Source organism: Thermobia domestica, chromosome 13 (genome assembly GCF_964235325.1).
Source record: "Thermobia domestica chromosome 13, izTheDome1.hap1.1, whole genome shotgun sequence".
Taxonomy (NCBI): Eukaryota; Metazoa; Arthropoda; class Insecta; order Zygentoma; family Lepismatidae; genus Thermobia; species Thermobia domestica.
In genome coordinates, this window is record NC_137466.1 from 33,143,272 (window position 1) to 33,161,620 (window position 18,349).

At 35.4% G+C, this 18,349-nt stretch overlaps 1 protein-coding gene across 2 annotated transcripts in view; it reads left to right on the forward strand.

Moving 5' to 3' along the window:
• unpg (homeobox protein unplugged) overlaps positions 1-18,349 on the forward strand; it is a 185,249-nt gene that overhangs the window by 18,538 nt on the left and 148,362 nt on the right. Inside the window, exon 2 of one of the 2 annotated variants that reach the window (XM_081735601.1) lies at positions 15,196-15,302. The exons of the other annotated variant lie outside the window; for it this stretch is intronic. The gene's annotated coding sequence lies outside the window, so the exon portion shown is untranslated. The remainder of the gene's footprint in view (positions 1-15,195; positions 15,303-18,349) is intronic. 2 annotated transcript variants of the gene reach the window in all.

Genomic DNA, 18,349 nt, shown 5'->3' on the forward strand with positions numbered 1-18,349 from the left:
TAGAGTTACATAACCTGAATATCCGCGGTCGAGTTGCTAGCCCGATATCTGTGATCAATTTCACCAACATGGTAGCAAGAAAAAGATTGTGTCCAAAACACACACCATGGACATCCAATGATTAATATGGCCCGTTGAATTAGCTTTCTCCTTTCCCATAACGAGTGAGCTTCGTGTATGGGAGAGGCTCAAAGACTCGTAAGCCCTAACACTGACTACTTCCTACTGTTAAATATGGCGATGGCTCTGCCTGTTGTGCCCCGCAATTTCATAAGCGTTGTGTAATATTCTACACGTAATCTATATTTGTAAACACCAACACATGCTTCATTTTTGTAAACAAAACCAGGTACTCTTTTACTAAGCATTCTCGTCATTATCAAGTCATGTTAAAAAAGAACACTAGCGTCACCACTGTCCAAAAAAGGGTTTAAAACACCATATAAGATTTTCATTAACATCAGTTTTGGCTAGTCATTTCTGCTCTCCTAGCTTGCCTGGAGCTCTGAAAGATACAACCTAACCCAAGTATCGTAGCTTGCCAAAGTTGATAAGTCTTCTGCCCACTTAGCTTCTATAAAGCTCTGTAACTTCCTTACTCACTTAGCTTGCCTGGAGCTCTGCAGAACCTCAATCTCTCTTTGCTTGCCTGGAACTCTGTGGTATGCTTCCTTGGCTGCGTGGGCCTTGGGACACCTATTTACCAATACTACATAAAAGAACTTTGTATTAATCTTCGGACCACACTTATATTAACTTTATCTGTTATATTTGTATATAACGAAAATTTTATAATAAAAAGGTTATTAAAAAACAAATCCAGTGTGCAAAATTGCTCTATCTAGTATCTTAACAAAATAATTTACAGTTGGCAATATTACTTTCAAGAAACGAGTTATTGTTAGTGATTATCTGACCACTCTAAGCTGTTAGTCCCCACTGCATCACAGTTGAACGGTTTCGATACCGATTAATTGGAATAATTGTTAAGCATCCTAGGAAACAAAGTTACCCTAAAGTTGTTCTTAAAGAACAGTGAATTTACCTTCTTGTCCTTTACTGAGTTCGAAGTCAATTGAACGAAAGAGACTGTCACGCGACTTGTACATCTCTGTAAAGTTCATTACCATCTGTATACTCTTTACATGATACTAACAGAATGCCCGTTCTTCGCAAGGGGAGAATACGTTTCATATATATATATATATATATATATATCCTTCCCTGCCTCAAGTTGCGGGACTGAATTTGCATTTAAACGGCATCGGAAGTGTCACTGTTCATCTCAGCGACCCCGAAAACTATGTATTCGACACTAATATCGGTCGTTTTCCATCATTTTGTATATATATATATATATATATATATATATATATATATATATATATATATATATATATATATATATATATCCTCCTCTCCCAAGTTGCGGGGCTGAATTTGGATCTTGAGGCAGTTCCTATTAAGTACTATTATAATGGAGTTTAGACATTTTTTGTTCACTGATACAACACTTCAGATGCCTTTTGCCGTGTTAAAACACTGTTCAAAAGTAGTTTCTAAAATGTGTCAAAACACTGCGATATTTACGCTTCATTTGCAGTATTTATAGTTCAGCGATTTCAATCCGAGGTAAAGAGATGAGAAGGATTCCTTAAACAAAGCATCAAACAGCATTAAAGCCGATTAAAAAAAAAATCCTATTGGAAAGTTGCTTTTATCATATTACGTACACGAAAACTCCCAAATCGAGGTTAATTTTACTCCCTTCTATCCCTGTTACCTCTGACGAATTTCGACTGAAATATTACGCTAGTAACCTAAGGAAAATGAGAAGCTAAGTTTTATTAAAATCAGTTAAATTTTACCCAAATTGATGTAAACCAAATGGATGCAGACAAGTACATGCTGAGTCGAATAGTACAATTTGCCTTATGATCGCTTCAATAAAGTTTAAAAAATATATAATCTCTCTGCAGAAGAAAGAAAATGTAGTAAAGTCGTGAGATCACACAGAAAGTATAATTAATTTATTCTCATTACCTTGAAAAGATATGAAGAGTGTGAGGCAAGAACATGGTAATCCACAGTTTTGCAATTGCTGCGTTTTCCAGAATCCGATAGAAAGCAACGCCCACCGCTTCGTTTAACCTTGTCCGTTTAATCTTTCACGTATAGTCTTATGTGAAAAATCAGCTGTCTTACTTTGAAAATGAATTGTGCAGCAGAAAACCTCTAATTTCTTAAAATAGTAAAATTGTGAATTACCATGTTCTTGCCTCACACTTGAGACCTGCATGGGCCGGGCTCGGCCCGATTAATTGCAATTCTTTAATAATTATTGAGTTTCGTTAAACGATAATTGGCCCGTGCAGGTCTCTACCTCACACCTTTCATATCAGCTTTTCTCTAACTATGCCTTGAAATACTACTACTTAACAACAGATTCATTTGGTCTTCCTACTTCTTTACCCCTTCTATGTAGCGTCTGTCAGAGGTGCAAATAAGCAACACAATTTCACTAGCCCACATTTCACATCCCAATCGTGATTTGTACTGTTTAAACACTCGCTCGCACCGATGAACCACTCGCCTCAGGCGAGTGGGCGAGTGGTTATTTGTATCCCTAGCCTAAGTATTTGCAATCTTCGTCTATTTCACAATCTTCGTCTATTTCTATTTGAAGGACACCTCTAACCATGTTTCTCCGTCAGAGACGGCCACTTGTCAAACTCAGTGTCTTTTCATTGTATGAAAATTGAAAGACAAATTTATGAATACTATAATTTTAATAATAATAATAATAATAATAATAATAATAATAATAATAATAATAATAATAATAATAATAATAAATTGTTAAGAATTTGTTCTTTATTCAATATGTCTTTAATCCCTTCATCCTCTCGTTCGTCTGTAGCAGAATTCAGTTTCTTGCTCTTTCGTTGAACATTGAAAAGTTGCCATGCGACATCCTCAGTTCCGACTTCTGCTACAGTTTTCCCCAGTTGCTAGACTGTGACACTTGCCACTAAATAACAATGGCTATTGAGCGGAAAACTGCTATCGTCTTCTTGTCTCTCTTCCATAATTTCTTACACTCTGCCACAAGGAAATGCAGTGTTACCAGCCAAACACAATGACTACCAAAGTTACGCTTATAATTGTATTTTGCGAACAACTCTTTAATGAAATATTCACACCAATTTTAACAAGGCCGTAGTTCTTTTTCATTCTTTTTACGATGAGCGTAGAATGCATCTCTTCTTTCTTTTCAATGTGCTTTAGTGTTCGGGGTCCCGGGTTCTGTTCCAGGAGTGAGAGCTTTATAACTTAATGCAATACGGTGGTTAGGATTCCACTTTAAACTCTAGGTCAACGTCTCATATAGCCCCAGTGCTGAAAAAAGGACGCTAAACTTCAACCAAGCAACTTTCTCATCAGTGTAGTATAATTTTTACGGAGGACGACAGTATTAATATAGACAATGGATGATAAGGGACTCAAACTATTCATAATAACAGTTGCGTACGCAGAGTTTCATCAAGGAGGATTCAAACACTCAAATTAAGTTCCTTTTAGGAGGGACCTTTCTTCGGACACTGAATTGATTGCAAAAGCATTTACTGTTTCTGCTCTACGGAAATCGTAACCGGAAGTAATAGTAAATTTGAACCACTTCCGATTTTGGTAAAGTGTTGTGTGTAATCATGATATGTTGTCTTAAGACACCGAATCGTTTTCAAAAAACCGCTTCTTGCTATCTGTTACCATTTTCACTTTATGCTGATAAACGTTGAAACCGGAAATGACTAATTTGAACCACATCCGGTTTGAGTAGAAAGTTAACAGAGGAGATGTGACATATGCTTATAATGCTGAATCGATTACAAAAAACAGCATCTCGCATTTCTTACCGTTTTTGCTCTGTCGACAGACGACGCATGGACACAGCCGTTGCTCTGACACTTATGTATAGCATAGTTTGGAAGTCTATGCAAACTTTAGTTGATAACTTGTTTAAATGAATCATTTTCCTTCCTCCTCACCTATCTAAAATTTCAATGAGGGACTTTACGTCATGACGCTCAATTGTGGATATCCCTAGTAAAATATAGTTCCATTAGGATATAAATACGATTTGATTTCTTTGTAGGCTGACCATTTTGTGAGAGAAAAAGAGAACATTTGGAAAGTAAAAACGCAAACTCTAACATTAGTTCATATATTTTGTTTATCAACATCAACGGACAGTCAGTTGCGCGCAAAATTTTGGTCATGGCGAACAGTATGATAAGCAGCAACACTTTCATTGGATGAGACGTGGAATGTTGCCAACATCCATTTTTCATTTTCTTTGTAAATAAATCACTGCAAATATTGAAACGTAGTATTCAATAATTGAACTTCAGGATTTTACAAATTATTTGCACCCTTACTACTAATAGAGGAATATAGGTCATGGTTTATGAGTAGCAATTTGGTAATCTATTGAAGAATATTAAAAGTGAGACGAAGTTCATTTTTCCAAAACGACAGGATGACCAGGAAAAAGATAAAAACGATATCTATGGGCAGCCTGTTACTTTATCTTCTACAAAGGGAAGACTGGTAAAATTTGTTCACTTTGATGAAATGGAAAATAATTTCTAATATTTTGGGGGAAGGGGATGAGTAGAAGGATACACATAAAAAAATAAGGCCTAAAGAAAGCATAAGTATATGAATACTGGACCCTTGTACTTCGTTCTCAAAAGAAGTGCAAGTAATATTCATAATATAGTTCGCATGAAATGTTAACGGTTTTCATTCCAAATTTATCGAATATGGAACTTGTTGTGAATACGAATATAACAAATTCCTGTGTTTAATTACGTTTTGGCCAGTTTCACGTTGTGACACCCATGTTAAAGTGTCCGTGTCTGAATAGGCTACACAGAAAAGCTAGACATCACGTGTTTGATAGGTGATATAGCCACTTCACGCCTCAGTTCCTATCACCTGGGAGAGACGTTAGAAGAGCAACCAAATTGTTGGAACGCAAGGTGGAATTGCAGTCAGCCAGTAATTTGGTGTTAATTGTTTGGAACTGCTTCTCTAACGACTCGTGAAAGGAAACTCCCATGCATACAAATTGCTGTCTGTCCCTGCGTTGAAACACGGATTGGTAATCGGGCGTTGGAAATTACCTCTGGCCAAAGCTCCTGGAAGCTAAATTGAAAAGTATTTGGGTGCTCCTAGCAGCTGGGGCACAGAATGTTCAATTTTTGTTTCTTCGCCACATCACTGGTTGGCGCTGCGTCTTCTCTCATTGTTCACAAACTAAACTTTCCTTGATAGGAGCAGTTTAAAAACTAAATGATCGCATTCCCAACACAAATTGATTTCTGAACTCGTGCAAGTGCTAGATTAGGGTCCACACACCGAAATTTTATATGAAGGTCGGACGGGAAAGTAGTTGATACATATAAACCATCAACATATATATACATAACAGTTAGCAAGACAATAATATATATATATATTTTTTCTCAACCTCCTTGCGTCGTGCTTATAGTTTTTGGGGATGAAGGCGTTATGACGCGGAGAAGTTGTTTTGATTTATTATTTGAAATGAGTAGGTTTTAATAAATTTAGTTATTAGTGAGAGGATTATTTAGTAAATTCGAGAAATATTGTACTTTATTTAAAATTTTATGTATTTATAATAATTAAAAGCGTAACGTGTAATTGTGTTGTATTAGTGGATATGACTTAATGAATTTAGATTATATTCTTTAAGCATTTGGAGATTTGACCACAAGTGATACTTATAGCTGAGGTACACATATCTTAAGATGTTTTGGCTTTTTGGTGTGATGAATGTTTTACTCCTGAGCTCCTCTTTGGACTACGTTTGCAGATTTTGGGACAATTGAAGGTTTTTAGTTTTAGGTTACGACTATGGAATATATTGCTCTCACGTTAACTGAATATGTAAACTTTTGAAGTTTGTTCCGGCAGCTCGGCTCTATAACGAATAGCCGTCTAGAAGCCAACCATCTGGATGGTAGATTGTAATATTTGTAACCATAGAACAAAAATGGTTTTATTACATTTTTTAAAAAATTAGGGTTACATTAACTTTTTAAAATTTTTATTTACATCATACTGCTAGCGTTTTGACAGTATTTTATAAATATTAAAACACAACCATGCATAACTAATTACATAAATAAACAATATCAAATAATAATAATAATAATAATAATAATAATAATAATAATAATAATAATAATAATAATAATAATAATAATAATAATAATAATAATAACAAGTGTTATTTTAATATATTACAATTTTATATTTTTGTAATTTTTTAACTTAGATTTGATTTTATTTAAATAATAATTATTTTAATTACCAATAAATAATTTATAATTATTTAATATTATTTTTTATGTATCTACAATATGCATACAGGGTGACGGGTAATTCAATGCACTCCTTGCAAGGGAATATTCTACAAGTACTATGGAACATTTTCACCTATATGAACCGGGGATCGCAAATCAATAGTTTCTGAGTAATTTGCACTTATGTGATTTCTTTAAAATTTAGGGTGTTAAAAATTAGGGGTTAGGGGTCTATATTCTTTGAATATATAGGGTGTTAAAAAGTGTCATGATATTTTGGGAATAGATTCCTCAAAACGGAATACGAAAAGAAAGTTTATATGGACTTCTGCTCAAAAGTGGATAATTCCGGAGTTATAGGGTGCCGAAAACGTGAAACAATTGAACTTTTAAAAGTTCATAGCTCCAGTACTATGGACCTATCGTAGTCGGATTAAGACATCAGTGAGGAACTGGTATTTGAACTATCCAAATATCCATGTTTAAGAATGCTCCAGTACTTGCGCACCAATTTTTAGAGAGGTAGGTGGAGACTGATCAAGTACTCCCTAACAGCCACTCTGAAAATGATTGTGCGAGTACCGAAGGTTCTGAAAGATAGATATTTGGATAGTTTACAAACTAGTTTCTCAGTGGTGTCTTGACTCGACTATGTTCGGTCCTACAGTAGTAAAGCTAAGGATTTTTAAAGTTCATTTTTTGACGTTTTCGACATCCTGTTACTACGAAACTATACACTTCCGACGACAAGTTCATATGAACTTTTTTTAAAATTTTGATTGACTAATCTATTCCGAAAATATTATGACAAATTTTTGTATATTAAATCGTACACAAAGATGAGACTGTAACGTCTGTACACAACCAGAGGATAATGTTTATCAAATTACATTATCATGATTTTCTGTAAGCTGTACGTGCCGATGGAGGACATACATAAATTCTGTCTATTTGCGGCTTTTGCAGAGATTGGTCCTCATTGGTCCAGGATTAAGCAAAAACCTGTACGTAGTCTGGAACAGAAAATCTTGTGTCATAAAGAATGGTGCTAAATTTCGTCCGTATTTTCTAGACTAAAAATCAGTTTTCCCCCTCTCTTTCTCTGTGAAAAATTATAATAAAATGTTTTAATTACCGATGTAAGAAAGATGTTATTGAAGATCAGAAGTACTGACTATGCTTAAAAGTGTTATCGATTATTATTATTATTATTATTATTATTATTATTATTATTATTATTATTATTACTATTATTATTATTATTATTGTGGGAGAAATATATCAGTAGGATATTTTGTTTTTAAAGATGAGGGCATCATGCAAAGTGAAAACATTTCTTTTCTTATTAAATATAAAATTTTACGTTTATTTATTTATTTATTTATTTATTTTCAAACATAAAATTTCTACACTCATAATCACAAGTTTAGTCATTCCCTAAGAATATACTATTTCGAGTAAGAATCCGAGTAATTAGTGATTTACATGTCACTATAACAATAGATGTCGTTATTAATAACCTTTGTATTGCACATAAATATGTAAAAACACTATGTCGTAATCCGTATTTATTTTTTTCATAAAAACGAGTTATTTTTATTGTCACGAACTACGTTAAACTTATTTATTAAACTTTTGACCGTGATTGTACTTTTAGTTCATTATTCCTCAATATGATTTGCAAAGAACAGTAAAAAAAATAATAATATTTCAAACCCCAATTATGGTTAACTGAAAAATTCTTTATCTGTAAAAACTGCTTTGTAATTTTGTCTTTGAACTTATTTCCACGTACCGAAGTCAGCTATCTTACACAAGTCATTGTGTTAGTTCATTCATTGACAAACATGATGATAAAACTATAAAAGATATATGGCCATATCTCGAAATTCCTTAGGATTAGATGCATGAAATTTGGTAATTAGGGTTTCTCATTTCAAATAATTAAGGATGTTTCAGCGTTTTATGATGTTTCCCATAAAACGAAAGAAAAAGGCGGTAAGAAAATAATTGGCATTGTTATATCCCGAAATCCCTTAAAATTAGAGACATGTTAGGGATTTTTGTAAAACTTTGCATATAAACTCCTTATTTAAACAAGTGAACATGTGTCAAGCCCTTCTGAAAATTCAGCTTTTAACGAGGAAAAAGTTGAGGGGTTTATATTTTTTTTCTCAATTTATGAAAATGACTTCGAGGTTGTCAGCCCCATCCATCATCAGGGGAAAACTGGTGAACCACTTGAAATGAATTTTTGAACACAGGATTTGGACCAATGTGGGTTTTCCATCATTTGATTGAAATGTGTATTTTAATGGGGAAAGGGGTTTACATTTTCAACAATGCCATAAACGTATTCTTGCCATGTGAGGAACGGAAGCAGAAGCTGAAATATGAAGCGCGAGGCCGCAAACCGACCAAACATGGGGGTTTGGGGATTAAGCCCCCCGCTGGCTAGAAGCTAGTAGTCTTTATAAACTCATATCAATCGTCAGCTCAACAATAAGACATTTTTGTGTGTGGTGCTTTTAATTGTTGTAACTCAGTGGTCGCCAAACTTACGAAATTTCTAGGCTACCGTACCGTTTTTAAATCCTACTGTGAGCTACTAACCAAAAGAACTATCAACTTTCAAAAAAAAAAAAAAATCTATAAATTTACATTTCTAGTAAATATGGAATCAAATATCCCAGTTAGCAAATGTCTAATGTACACACGGGAAACAACGTGCACAACGCCATGCGTATACAATCAACTGTGAGATAAGACTAACAATGTCATTTGCGCGGGAGAATCAATCAGTTGTTGTCGTCAGCGCCCCCTGTCGTTAGCGTCAGCTCAATGGAGGAATCAAAGTTAGACAAACCGGAGCGTTAACACGGTCTGCAAGGGCGCCCATGTTGTGGTTTTCAAGGGAGGGGGCAAGTATAAGCGACATTTCAAATATAGTTTCAAAATTTTGCTATAACTATTCTAAAAATTATGTTGGGTTTTCGATATTCCGAAGTACATTTTCCTCTAGGGGAGGCAAACGCGCCATCTTGCCCCCCCAAATGGGCGCCCTTGCCCGCGAGCTAGTAGTAGCTCGTGATTGAGAGTTTGTTGATCACTATTCTAACTACTTCCTTTAATATTTTTCACTTTTCTGAATATGTTTCTTTTTTGCAACACCCTTTCTAATACTTTTTTAATCCATGTAGCTTTTTCGATCTATTTAGGCATTTTTCTCGACTTGATACTCATACTTCGAATAATTCTAATCGCGCTTATCATTGCCTTTTCCTTATGTCCATTATTTCTGATTAGTTTATGGGACACTACTTATTTACAGACCACAAATTTGCAATTGCCGTGCGATAAATCCGTATGCACACATGCCAAGTAGGCTACATTTAAGACGAAAAAAAACATGTAAAAATTGACGGGGAAAAAAGAAAAAAAAAACGAATTCTTTCTTTACCACTTTTCTCAACATTCGTACCCAAATGTGTTTCTTTGCAAGTGACGAGTTGCTCGTCGCACATCATTTGTTTTTAACCGAATTAGCTATGCTATCCATCTGGTACCACACCAACGCCATCTATACAACAAGGAAGGCAGGAAACATTGCCAAGTGAGAGTCAAACATTGCGTGAAATGGACTCTGAGCCACAAATAAGCATTTGAAATATTAGCTCATTAATGTAATTCGTCGGAGTCATTTTACAAAATTCTTTTTTTTTTTCTTCTTGTTCTCCTCCCACGGAGCCATCTTCATCTATACTCCAGTGATCTCTTTCTGTCTCTCTCTAACACACACACTCACATATGGAAGCGTACTATGCATACTCTTCTCTCGCTAGATAGATAATGTGGTCTTCAACACCTTCCTCCGCTGATTTTCTCTATAATTTTCTCTCTGGGGATTGCACCAAGCACGGATGTGAGGCGAGTAATTAGCGTGACCTCCATCAATATTTTCTGATCTCATCTATTTATTTTCTCTTCTACATGTATGTTCGAAAATTCCGGAAGAAAATTTTTCACCATATGAGAAGGAAAAATGTTTCATTCTACAATACTTTAGCATAGAACAGTGGTTCCCAACCTAGGGGTTGGAGAGAGGGTGTGAAGAGCGACTAAGGTATGCACATGCCTTTGCTAGAGGTAAATATGTATATTGGCAATTACAAATACTACCAGCAGAGATGGAGTGTGTTATGGGTCAAGATTTTTGAGTGGGTCGTGCGTCAACAGGACGTGACCCACTATGACCCACAGACCCACTTTGTTCAGTGTATTGTAGACATCTTCTGCACATTGCTGAACTTGTCTAGGATTTACTTTCCAGGTCTCTATTTTTCTTCCTTTCTCATTTGTTTCTATTTACTTACTTGAAATGAGTATATCTAACAATGTAAGTGAAAAAAGAACTTCAAACACTTTTTTTTATTGATATTTGTAATTGTAATAATAGCAATAGGACTTACTAGTTGGCTTTCGAGACACAGTCCAATTTTACACTTTTTCCCTTTATGTTGGCCTACCGTATGCCGTAAACGTCGCCAACACCTAGTTGCCCACTTGAAGATAAATGTCGATCGTCGATATAGCGACGCGTCGAAGGATTGAGGCTAGTGTGCTGCTGGCGGCAGGGTTTCGTCGACTCGAAACAGATATCTAGAGTCGGAATGGTGAAGTTACCACCGCGTATTAACTAGGACTTGATTTTGGTTCGCGCTCCTTCGATTCGTCGCGGAGAATCGAAAAAGAGACCAACACGAACTATCGCCAGTCATGTACATGCGGTTAATATTATATAGTATTTTTCCTTGACAAATTGTTTCTAAAGTAAGCTCCGGAGGTCAAGAGTAACCGCTGCCTCTACATCATGAAGTGAAGAATCCTGAGATGAGTGCGTATAATTGTATGAATTTAGATGGTAACTGTCGTCGATCATTTGAAGGTGAATATGGGAGAACCATGAAATAATGTGAATAGACGCGTTCTTTTGTTATAAAATTACATGGCGAACGCATTTTATCTGATCCCCAACTTTTATCGTGGAATATACACGATTAAAGGAGCAGTCTCATGAGCCAAATTAAAAAGACATCAGCAATTTATCCCTCTACAAGAGAGGTTTTCTTCGTCGCGTTCGTGGCGAAGTTGGAAGAACACGCGCGTAGTAATCACAAGGTTGGTGGGACTAGGGAGCTATTTGAGTGTTTTTTTAAGTATAAAAAAAATTCTCGTCTCTCTCGATCCTCGAAAAATTGTATGTTCATTTTTGAATTCAAAAATTGCTTTGTAGACTAAATATAACATGAAAATACTATTTTGTATTTCGGAACTCATCAAATATCCAAGCAACAGAAGAAAAAAAGGATAAATGTTTTGTTTGTTGTACTCGTACACTGAGCTACATTTTCCTGTCTGGTACGATTGAAATGCTACTTAATGTGCAATTTACTGTCTGATATAAATAGTCGTTTTTTTCAGTTCTGCACTACGACTGCAGTCTGTACGTGTACTACATTACATCTGTACCAATAGTATGCATGAGTTTTAAGTAGTTTTAGACTGACATGTCCTTTATTATGTACTAACAAAATATTCGTAGTGTATGCTTTGGAATATGAAGATTATAACCAGCTCTCAAAAAATCCCCGGGTTCCAGGTCACCATGCGATCTGAAATACGAATCTAGCACTTTGATAAACACGTAGGCCAATGTATCAAATTAGATTTATATTATTATGATGCTTGGTTTCCAGAACTGGGGCCTTGGTCAGAATAAAATTTCTCGAACAATGGTTATAACTATACCTGAATTGTAAATTCAGGTTCAAAAATAGGCTACTTATAGAATTAGGTTAGAAGTTCAGTGGACAGACGACAGAAGGAACTTGAATAATATCATTGTAAAATTTATATAAACACAGAAATAATTTATGTATATTTCTGTAACTTGAATCACAACATATACAAATTACTATGGTAGTATCATGACTAACACGGGAGCCTCACAAGATGTCAATAAGATACCTCGTTAGATAGTACTCCTCATAGTTGTTTTTCAAATAAAAGAAACTAAACCTTTTATCGGCGCGTTTTCAAGAAAGTCAACGTTAAATTTTCTGACAAATGAGACCATTCTGAACATAAAATATAATTTAGCAATCAATGCTTAATCGACCACCAAAGTTGAGTTCATTTTAACCATACTACCTCAGACAAAATTAGTTTCAAACTCTATTATCTGCAGCATTCACATAAATAGTGAGTTGTACAGGATGGACCAAAAGATAGATGACAGTTCTAACATACGGCAAGCTCTTGGGTTGGGGATCTTCATTGTCCATAAATGATGTTTGAGGATCTGGCAACCTTAGACACACCAGTAACCATACTGGAACCCATTATCTTGAATACCACTTTACGTTTTTAAATACAAAGATCACCATGCAACAGATATTTTATATGCATTTCTTCACAGGAGTGCAATTCCCAATACCGCTTTGTTCGATCACTAATCAATCACTAACTACGCTTTGTTTTGTCTTCGCAGATATCATTGACTGAACAATGATGCTGTTTTGTCCTGTCACTAACTGTTCACTAATTATGCTTTGTTTTATCTTTCCGGATATCACTGATTGAACAATGTCGCTGATGACTAAGGAACGTGCAGAGATAATCTGACATGTAAAAATCCCAGCTTGCGTGTACTAGCTGCAGAGTTGAATGTGCTACAACCCGACAAGGAATCCATATTGCACAACGCTGTGGCTAAGCTTATCAGCAAATTCTGAGAGACGGGATCTGTATCCAATAAACCTCACAGTGGCTGTCTGAAATCGCCTACAGATGAGGCAACCACTGTTACTGTCCTCGCATTCTTCAGCAAAAGTACCCCTAAAATAAACACAACTTTTAAACTAAATGGAAATATGGAATGAATCGAACATTCATATGGAGGATACTTTAAGTAAACAAGTGGCACCCAAACAAAATCCAGATACACCAGCATCTGACAAGAAACAATCCATCCAGACCATTGGATGCAGTTTACGGAATGGGCGACAAAGAAACTGTCAAACAACCCTGGTTTCTCGTTGAATGTGTTGTTCTCCAACAAAGCGTATTTTTACTTGAATGTAGAAGTAAGCATACAAACCACCTCCACTTGAGAAACGGCAATCCGCATTGGATCTTTAAGAATATATGTGATGAAAATGTTAGGTCTACGGTTTGGCGTGGTATTTTTGGAACGAGAATCATTGGTCTAGTCTTCATCTGCAGCACGCTGAACGCCGACCAACACCTGCGGCTACTGGATAAGATCATGCTGTTAGTTTCGACGGAGGATGGTTCATACTTAAACGTTCTTGCAGCAGGATTGAGACCCTACTCATTGCAAACATGGTGTGCGAAAGCAAAATACGTATAAAGAAAAGTAGAGCAGTTTTGACTAAACGAAGGAAAAAAAATGTGTGGTAGGCGGATTAATGCTGTGATGTAGGAGAGCGTATAGGCCAGACAACAGTACGTGTACGGAGCAGATGATATCTCTTGTCGATGGTAATCGCTTTTTGGAGTGGTATATTGGAAACAGTTTACATTGTTTGCATGATTGTCTTTAGTATTATTGAGTAATTATGAATGACAATCGCACACGTTGCCACAGTATATGTATTTTTCTGTATCTAACTGTGTGGCAAATGCCTCCTATTTGTGCTACTGTGAGTAACCCGAACAATTCTAAGAACACAAAAGATATTAACTTTGTTGCCTTTCTTTCAGATTCTATTGTTTACCAGAAAGCGGGTTGGGAAATGCAAGACAACTTAAATTTGAGAATTTCTCGGGTGTGTTCAATTATGTGAGCAATTCGAACTATGTGAGAAATTTGAAAACCGAGTTGTTAAATTTAAATACAACTTGGACCTCCCAATTATAAACAGAAACTCCAAATATTCACATATCATCTTAATTTTAGAATTTAAAACTTTCCATGTAGCATTTTCTGGACTCAGATTTCAGTAAAATCATTATATCCTTTCTCCCCTCAAACAAATAAATAAAGGAAAAGTCTGTGTCTTGACGAAATTTCTAATTCGGTTCCTTATGCTATACAATATTTTTCCGTTACTGTATACAATATTTTTCCGTTACAAAAAAAAAAAAAAAAAAAAAAAAAAAAAAAAAAAAGAGAGAGAGAGAAAGAAAAAGAAAAAACCTTTTAAAATACAAGCTAAAGATCGTGTTGAAAGGAAAATAATATGTTCGTTTAAAATGCTTGGATTGTATCAAATACAGTTAAAAGATCCTGAGACTGAAAGCTTAAAATATATAGTCTTTCGTTTTAAAAGAATATAACATCAATAATAATAATAATAATTGGAGCTGTTTCTTCGTTACAAGTAAGAAATGCTATCATGTAAGATCTCGTAAGATTTCAGGTGTTGCGTCTAGTTTACTGTCTGTGTATATTCTTGTCTTTGTCCTAAAGTGATCACAGACTGTTGTCACTGGCAAAATGAAAGGCTTAATGGAGTGTTTTAGTATCAGTTTTCCTTTCGTAATTAACTTGATATTGTTGGCCACAAATGTCTCAATTTTAGCGCTATAAAGATTCTATTTCAGTCGATTTTCTCGGAAAGTAGCTACACATGAAGATTTACTCTTAAATACATAGTGTTTGAAAAAGAACTCCCTAGTTTTAAGCATAAATTTAATTGGGAAATGAATGAAAACTTACATCAATGAGTACATATCATGAAAGAGAATTCCTTCAAGTTTTGTTTAATGTTGGTAGGCTTCAACGTGGGATCCATTTGTGGCCCTGCACACGTCGAGACGATATTCCTCTAGTGACTAGCACGTGCGCCTTATATGGGAAGGAGATATCGGGTTTGATTTCCGGTGGGTGAGCTTTTGTGATTTTAACTGTCCTCGATGTTTCTGTGTTCGTTTGCTTGTCATGTCCACTAGTTCTGATAAGTGATAAAAATGGAGAAAAGGGTCAGAAAGTTTTTTAATAACAAAAATAAAATATTGTATAGCGCATACCTTTAGAGAGTGTGGTCTATAAATCGATCCATGTCTCCACCAAGTCAGTTTTTTTAAATATAAGATTTCATACGACACGCAGTTGACATACTTGTAATTTTGTTTAATGATCAATTTATGTTTATTCTTGTACAGTCACGAAAGAAAGCATTCTTCAGTTGACAAAATTTCATTTCCTAATAACTCAAGAATAAATTAATTTATTAGAGTACCGATTTTGGCAACTTATCAAATTATAAAGATCCAGATTAATTAATTTGTTCCCGAATTATTGGGGGGAAAAAATTTTCAACTGAAGAATACTTTCTTTTCCGTGTGTACGAGTAACAGTCTGTACAAATGTAGGAAATTAAATGAATTTAACAGTGTAACGACTTACAGTCTTATGTTCTCTTCTCACCTACATATGTGTTCAGTGGTTCAATGGTAATAAAGTCTGGTTGAATAAAGATATGGTAGATCACTTATATATGGGGCATGTGGACTCAGGTTCGATCCTCGTTCCCACCAAATATACTTCATTATTTTTACATTTCGTATTGCAGGTAGTGCAGAGTAAATTTATAATTTTGTTTACTGGTCGAACTACAATATTTATTCTTGTAATTGTAATAGTCTGTTAAAATGTATGAAATGTATTTAACATGTCAGGCTAAAAAACTCTAACCTGTACGTAAATGTATTCCCTGAACTATTTTTCAGTGATGCTTCTAACACTATTCACATTAAAGTGATGCGCTGCGTAGACGGCGCAGGCTCAGCTAATGCACTTTTTAGAAGTTGCCGCCCTCTGACTCTTTTAGAATGGGTATGCAGGCTTTGTGGTCTCAGTAGAAGATCAAGACCATTAATAAGATATTAACATACAGTAGTTTGTTACATTATTAGTTTGGGGTTTATATTAGAAATTGAAAGCTAAAAAATACGATTATAAATTTGAATTTGAATGTTAATTTAATTTTTAAGGCTACTAGACAACTAAAACTCTAGGGACGGGCACGAGTGAGTTCGAGCGAGTTTTCATTGAAACTCGACTCGACTCGAAACATATATCTTTGAGCTCGACTCAAGAACTCGACTCGAAAAATTTCCTCCAACTCGACTCGAATTTGAGTCAATTTTCTAAACAATTTTGGCTTTGATAAGCCAACAAACGTTAAGTGCCATTTCTATTCTACTTTCTCCTATATAAGTATAAAAATATCAACTCCTTGGTAATAGATACGTGATTTTGCGTCATTGCTTCTCATGTTAGTGCAACAATGCAAACAGAACGATATGTCTTCTTTAGTGATTTAATATTTATAGTTGTACTTTTGGTTTGTATAGAGTAGTGTTGCACGTAAGTATGAAAAAAAATACTTGTATTTTGGGGAATATAAGATATATTTAGATTTTTTCCTTTTTGCTTCCAGTTGAAACTCGTACAGTATACAGACTCGTATAAAACAGTTCAGACATCCCATGATTGATCTGATCTCACTAATGTCCTCGTTTAACTACTAGCCTGCTACGAGAGGAAACATCCGCTGGCATGTTATCTTCCCCATACTGACCGACCTGTATGAGAAGCGTTTGCAATTCGACCATGTGATAGTTCGAGTGAATATTATAGGTTGTCTTTATACAGAGACGACAAAGAAATATAAAGAATGAGAAAAAGAAGTTTACTGAGAAATATCTTGAACGAAGAAAGCTGAAGAGAAGGAAATAAACTTAACGGACACCATATCATAAGTGCATCTCAGTAAACCGTCAAAAGTAATCCAACTTGACTTTTAAATGCGGAATTACAAATTATGATTTTAGGTGAGGTGGTAGCACTGAATGTTACGAAGAGACCATTCATCGTGCACAGAGTCTGGTTCTTATTATCGATGTTACAAAGAGACCCCTCTTCCGTTACAAAGAAACCTCTTTCGTTACAAAGAGACCGCTCGACCCCAGACTAGATTTCTTGACAGGTCTCTATGTAACGTTTTCGCATAATTTTACTGTCAAGATTACACATCTAAACATCACATAAGAACTCCAAATCACCATTTATTACTCATTTCTCCTGTAAAATTTTCTAATTTTTATATAAAAACGGAGGGGCAAGTCTAAACTTAACCCCATTATTTCTTAAAAGATAATGAAACAAAGTTTAGTTGCCATGTATAGTAACATGAAAGATTTCAGCTAAGCTTCTTGGGTCCGTTCCCCTTGATGAAGTAGAAAGTTCAAATTTCTTTAATAGATCAAACTCAACTGAATATTAGAATTCCAGGTTAAAGCTATGGATACTCAAAGTGATAAATTGTGTATCACAGTAAACGTGAAAGTTTCTTTCATTTGCTTGATATCATAACAAATGATCTAAAGATTTTGAAATCTGGTTTTATTTAAGTATTCGAATGCTAAACCAATAACCTCGATTACTGCCAGTTGTTGTTGCAACATAAGTCTTCTCGTGCATAAAGTCTTATCACCTCAATAGCATCTCCTTATCTGTGTCTTCGATCCGATGCCTTGCCCTACTCAGGGCCGTAACTGGTGGGATGACACGGGGTCAACTGCCCCCCAGGGAAGCTCCTTGCCGTTCTAGGGTGCCCACTTTAAGGCAAAATTTTCTTACCCCATATGTACTGTATAGGATACGAACGCGAAATTATAAATGAAGCATCAAACAGGTTCACTTCATTACATAAACAAAACAGCACATAAAAGGGAAATAAAACAAAAATAAGTCGTGGACCCATTTTAGTAAAAAATGTCTACTATTAGGGGCCCTAGAAATATTTATTCGTGTGGCTTTGAGATTTGTCAATATTGTCCCCTTAATTAATTTGTTATGTATGGAACGAGTCCAGGGGCGCAACTAACGGCCCCGCAAACCTTGGCGTGAGGGAGGGCCCACA